We start from the raw sequence: 6594 nt of genomic DNA, 5'->3' as shown, positions 1-6594 counted from the left end.
ATAAATTGGACTTTAGATTTTTAATTGGTTCCAATAGTTTGGAGCTGGCTCAGTTCCTGCACCCTATAGCTTCAGGGACACGTGTCGAGCCCTGAATTCATAGGCACTTACATCACAAAAATCACCAGTATCGAATTCTTTGTCTGTTTCTAAATCTTTCAAGCAAGTTTGAAAACGAAAATGTGAAGTATATTTTCTCTTTCTTTTTTATTTTAAGTACAAAAGAATAATATTATGGGAGATATCTAGAGTGTCTTAACACATAATATATAAATGTAAAATAAAAAAACAGATTTATGAAAAAGATAGGTTATTTTGTATTTATATTTATAGTATAAATAAATAATAATTTATTTATCTCTTAAAATAAAACTAAACCACAAGAACATGTTTATCAAATTTAGTACAACAAAAGCACCATGAACACTGTTTCAGCAATTTTTTTCAGAAAAAAAAAACAATTCTTTTCAAAAAAATAAAAAAACGCCGTTGCCGGGGATCGAACCCGGGTCACCCGCGTGACAGGCGGGAATACTTACCACTATACTACAACGACTTTGATGATATTACAATGAAAAAATATTTATTTGACTATTTTAATATGTATAATAGCAAGATACACTAAAAAATTATTAACAATTATTTTTAATAAATGTAATAAATTACAAGAAATATTATATTTCTTTTTAATTGACACGTTTTCTTTTTATTATTTTAAAATTTTTAAATTTAGTTGTGTTTGCTTTTTAAATCAAACTTAAAAACAAAAGTTGGTTTGGCATATACCTATTATGTTTGTGAAGAAGTTGTTGAGCTTCAACATCTTGATTAGTGATTTAACTCGTATTTAATTATTTTTAATATTTTTATATTTTGTGTCAAATTAATTCTACCATCTCTTATTCACATATTTTCAAACTACCTTGCAAATCCAGATTCATTGAGTTAATTTTCAAAAAAAGTACCAAAAAATACGCTTAACAATATACAATATTAATATTTTAATTATATTTATTTTATTTTTGAACTTAAAATATTATTATAATAAAGTTACCTACTTTTGCAGTGTGAAAGGAATTTCCAATTGGACTCAGTTTTTTAGCCTACAGACACAACAAGGAAGGGATTAAATTGTGTTTTTTTAAATTTTCCACTTAAAATATTTTCCTTTTTCTTTAAAAAATATTTAAAATAATTTTCTTAGGATAGCAAAAGATAGAAAGGAGACAAAGGATTTTTTTATATTGATTTGTCTCACTCACACGCATGCGTTCATACTTACATGCCACATACCGAAATAAAACCCAATTTAATTGTTTCAATTTTTTTTTTCATCTTAAAACATATTTATTAGTCATTCTCTTATTTAATTTTAGATTATGCTGCAATTTTGTTGGGTTTTACTATTTTTTAATTTTTTTAATCTATTTTGCTCATGGAATTGATAAAAGTGGGAAAACATAATCGTTGATGAATATAGGTAAAATTAGGTTTAAATAAGTTCGAGATCTTTAATATATATGATCAATTTATATTTTATGTATCTACATTTTTTTCAAATTAGGTGTTTAACAAATTTAAAATTTTTGGTTTAAATTTAAAATATTTTTGAATTTGTGTTTGATCTTATAATTTTTGTTATTATAATATCTGCACAAATAACAAAAGAAATATAATGCATATAATTACTCTCCAAATTGAATAATACATATTTCAAACTAGTAGACAGGTAATAATATCATACATTTAAATCAAAATTTTCAATTTATTAAATATTGATAAAAAAAACTAATTAATGAATTATATATTAGAGATTAAAATCATTTAAGCTATAAAACTATTTAAAATGAATGTCAGAGAACAGAACCTGATTCCTTGGGATATAGTTTTTTTTATTATTATTTCTGCTTCTTTTGTTTATTTAACAAATAGAATTGCTTTAAATGGAAAATCTAAAATTGAATTGAATTGTCAAATCTAAAATCTGACAAGGAGAAATTAGATTAATTAGATTGTAACTCTTTTAGTAACAGTTCCGAAACAACGCAAGAGGAAAAGTTGGGCCTGTTTATTGTTTTACTATATTCACTCCCCTTTCCTTGGATTTTTATTTGATTACTAAGTATAAAACCTAAAATCTTTTTTTTTTTCATTTTGGCTTCCCTTTTATTGTATAGTTGCAGAAAAGTAGTTTCTAGAATTTTGAAAAGTAACTTTCAGACAATATTTTCTAGAATTTCTTTTCATAGAGTACTTTGTAAAATTATTTTTTAATTAAACTTTGTTTATTTTTCAGAGAAGAGAGAGAGGATAGGTTTATAGAGTGAGTTAAATTAATAGTTATAATAAGGTTAAAAGTGTCATTGTCCGTGTCTAGTCTTTGGAGAAAGAGAGAGTGAAACTCTAAACCTTAAATCCTAAGAAAAACACAAAAACAGTGAGAGTGTGAGTGAACATGATGTTTTGAAGAAAAGAAAAAAGTTAAGGTTAATATGGCAATTCCACACTGAAAACAAAGAAAGGGGAAGTGAATTTAACAAGTGGGGGGAGTGTAATAGGAAAAGTTGTGTAAACTTTATTTGATTAATTTTGTCTCTGAGGTTCAACATTCTCTGGAATGGTGTGGCTGAACGTGAAAGTGAGGAGAAAAAGGGAAATGAAAATAATGCAGAAACAGGAAATTTTGAACAGTGAACGTAAACAGTAACACGTCAAATACAGAATATAAGGCTTCATCATGATCACGGGAACTTTCTATCTAGTTGCTATAGGTAGCACACTAGGTCCATCTTATTTTTACACTCCACTATCGGAAAATAAGAAAATTTAAAAAGTATTTGTACCAGAGAAAACTTACAACATATTATAAAATATCATTAATCAATAACACGTCAAATTATCAAATTATCAAATTATCTCTAAAGTATAATTAAGACGTAATTGAGTTTTTTTTAGCCAGTACATTCTGTCTATAACAATAAATTCCAACCAAAAAATATCCAAGAAATAAAGATAATGATGAATTAATTATAATATTTTCAAATTATACTTGAATTAATTTGAGTATTGAAATATTTTTGTAGATATTATTCATTAGGGATAAGAACTAAGAATGTAAGAACTAAAAAACTGAGATGTCGAGAAGTCGATAATAAACTTTCGACCTCTCGACATGACTTATAGAACTTGTAAGATATTCTAAAACGTTATTAATCAGTAACATGTCAAATGATCTGCAATGCATGATTAAGACATAATTGAATTTCTCTTAAACCCTGCACGTTGGCGTATAACATTAAAGGTTCAACAAAAAATATAAAAAATAAAAATAATGATAATTAACTCTAACTTATGAATCGTACTAGAACTAACTTAAATTACTAATAAAATGGGAAAAATGAAAGGATTGAATAAGTGAGATAGTGAGAAGTGGATAAGTTTATAGAGTGATGGAGGGGAAGAATGATCCGTGGAGAAATGGTGATTGTAATAACACTAATTTACTGCATGTGAAAACCATCTTAACCTTTGTGAAATTCATGTTCTTGTAGTGAGGAATGTATAAAACTAAGTTAAGAGTGTTGGTAAGAAGTAAACATTGGATACTTTTGTTTGAAAGTTGATATGGAAAAGAAAGAATGATGATTCATAGTAACTAAAGTCAACGACTGAATGATGAAAACAACAAAGCTGTTCATGTCAGACTCATTGAATATAAAAAAGAATTAACTCATGAAAAAGGAAGTGAATGTGGGCACCACGTTGCTACTATTGCTATTTTTCAAACTACTTTATGTTCAAAAGTTTATTTTATTTTATTTGGACTCGTCCATTTAATTTGTAACTTCTTTGACTTAAATATATTATTTACATATCAAGAATAATATTTTTATATATTTTACTAGACATTTTATCTCAGTAAAATACATATGAACAAAATTTGTAACTTTAAATTTGATAGATTAGTAATTGATTTGAGATCGATACCCATAAAGAAAGCATGTGATGGGGCTACACATCTATAAAAAAAGATATTGATTTTGGGTGTTAAAATGCATGTTTAAACGAACTTTTTTATAAATAATTTTGGGAAAGTAATATTAAAATAAAATAAGTTTATTTGTAAACCAAAATTAGGTTATATGTATAAGTTTTTTCATACAACCTTTTATTTATTTTTAATTTGTTTAAAAGATAATTTTATCTTTAGATTAAACTTATTTTTCTTTGTTTCTCAAAAGTTTGTCCAAAAGCATATCTCTGTACATCTTTCTTCATACAATTTCTATTTTATTTTCGTAACTAAATTTTCTAAATAACTTTTAGCTCTAATTATTATATAAACCACACATTATTATTATTATTATTATTTTAAAGAATATATTGAGGCACCAAAAGTGACCTGTTTTCTTTATTTTGAATAATAAAAATCTTTTGTGGACCAAAGTGAATCCTAGTCAAAATGAATGCTGGGGTTGGAAAATCAGCTATTCTTAAGGCTCTTACTTAGGTGGGACCTAGTATTGAATATGTCATAATTGAATTATATTAACTTTATTCAATCATTTTCAAAATGTTGGGGTGGCTTCATCAAAAGCTCACAATTTATAGATAAAAAAAGATATAGATAAAAAATTATTTAAATAATTTTATACGTTTTATCAAGTAAAGTTATCATAAGAAATCATTTGTATTATTATTTATCAACTAAAAAGTATACAAATAATATAAAAGTTTATGTAATTTTTATACAAGTTTTTAAAATGCAAATATGTATAGTTATATTTAAGAATAAGATTATTGGTATAAATAATGCATCGTGCACTACAAGAAAAATTAATTTTAACGGGTTATATTTGTTATTTTCGATGATTTTAACTCTTGTTAAATGTGTTATTTGTGGTTTGTCTTTCCTTTAGAAGATCCAACATTATCGATGATTTTTACGAATCCTTAAAAAAAATTATTTTCTGATGGTTTTGAAACCCCACTATTCTCAGTGGTTTTGAAACCCATGTTCCAATGATTTTTGAAACTCCCACTCGACTGTTTTAAAACCCTAATTTTGAGAAAAATCAAACCTTTTATTCTTAAATATTATATATTGACTCTTTTCCTGCATTCTAATTGAAAGTTACATACAACTTAAAAAAAAGTAATATTTTCTCTTTGGTAGTTTTTTCTTTAACAAAGTGTGTCCCTCTTTTATTGAAATATAAGAAAAAACATAAATAAAAAAAGATTTTGTTATTAAATGAGCACATATAACGTTTTAGACCCTTAGAATATGAAGATTAAACTAGTATTTTCCTTTTCTAATAAAGTTTTAGCAAATTAGATAAAATCAAAAGAATTTTTAAGATTGGTTAAAATTCTTCTTCATGTTACATCATCTCACATGACAAAGTGTATTATTATAAAATAAAGTTTTTTTTATCAGTAAAAAATAATAAATAAATATATATTACTCCTAAGTGAAAAATAATAAATAAATATATATTACTTTAGGAGTGATGAAACTCTTATATAAAAATTAAGAAGAGAGATAAGATAATATCTCACACCCAATCGATTCCAAACTTCCAACAAAAAAACTACGAGTTATTCCTTACCCAAAATTAACCAAAGAAACTCACTGTTGACAACAGTCAAAAATAAAATTTTAAAATTTAATTTAATCTTAAACATTATTTGTTTAAAGTATTATCTCTTATATTAAGTATTAAACATCTTAATTATAAAATTTAGATTTGTAAAGGGTTGAATAATAACAACATATAGGAGTGAATGATACTATAATTTGAACAAATCTTACTGAATTAGACTCTAATACCTATCAAAAAATAAAATTGAGTTACCTCAATGAGTGAAACCAAATTGGAAAACCTACATGTAAACATGTAAAGTGAAGTTTGATGGGTATATACTATTTGAAACCTTTTTCCAAAGTTAGACATAATTTTTTATTTATTGAAGAGTTCATATTGTGGTTGACAATTCAAGAATGGCAAAAGGCAACCTTTTACGTTGCATACAATATGCACCCCACGAGCATTTTTTTGCACACAATTTAATAATCTTCTATTCTTTCAATGAAAAAGTGATAGTGATTCCAATAAAATAAGGAATCTTCCTTATTTCTTTGCTTTAGACTTTAGTTTATCTTTTCATCTTCATCCAAAGGGTGACTTCTATAACCTCAAAGTTTCTTTAGCCACAACCTTTTCACTTTCAATTATTTTTCTCCAAGGACACCATACAAATTATTATTTATGATAAAGAAGATCGAGTAAATTTAGTTGTTCTAACTAAAAAAATTGAATGTTTTCGTGAATTTATTCAATTAATAAAATAAATATCAATTATAATTTTTTTACACTAGCAATATTTTCAATTTAGATAGATAAAAGTTAATGAAATAAATATAAAATCAATTTAAGATATACAATATAACAAAGTGGTGTAGATGACTAATGTAATTGAAGTTAAAGGACGAGTGCAGTAATTTTTTTATAATAAAAAAATTTGAAAATTAAAATCTTGCTTTATTTATTTATATAGGTTATGTAAACAACCGTATAAACATCGACATTA

At 25.1% G+C, this 6594-nt stretch overlaps 1 non-coding gene across 1 annotated transcript; it reads right to left on the bottom strand.

The window, feature by feature from the left end:
- Positions 1 to 484: 484 nt before the first annotated feature.
- TRNAD-GUC (transfer RNA aspartic acid (anticodon GUC)) lies at positions 485 to 556 on the bottom strand. The gene has a single exon. It is a non-coding gene; the product is annotated as a tRNA-Asp (tRNA).
- Positions 557 to 6594: the final 6038 nt, after the last annotated feature.

Source organism: Phaseolus vulgaris, chromosome 7 (genome assembly GCF_000499845.2).
Source record: "Phaseolus vulgaris cultivar G19833 chromosome 7, P. vulgaris v2.0, whole genome shotgun sequence".
In the NCBI taxonomy this organism is placed as follows: domain Eukaryota; kingdom Viridiplantae; phylum Streptophyta; class Magnoliopsida; order Fabales; family Fabaceae; genus Phaseolus; species Phaseolus vulgaris.
This window is presented reverse-complemented; position numbering and strand designations above follow the sequence as displayed.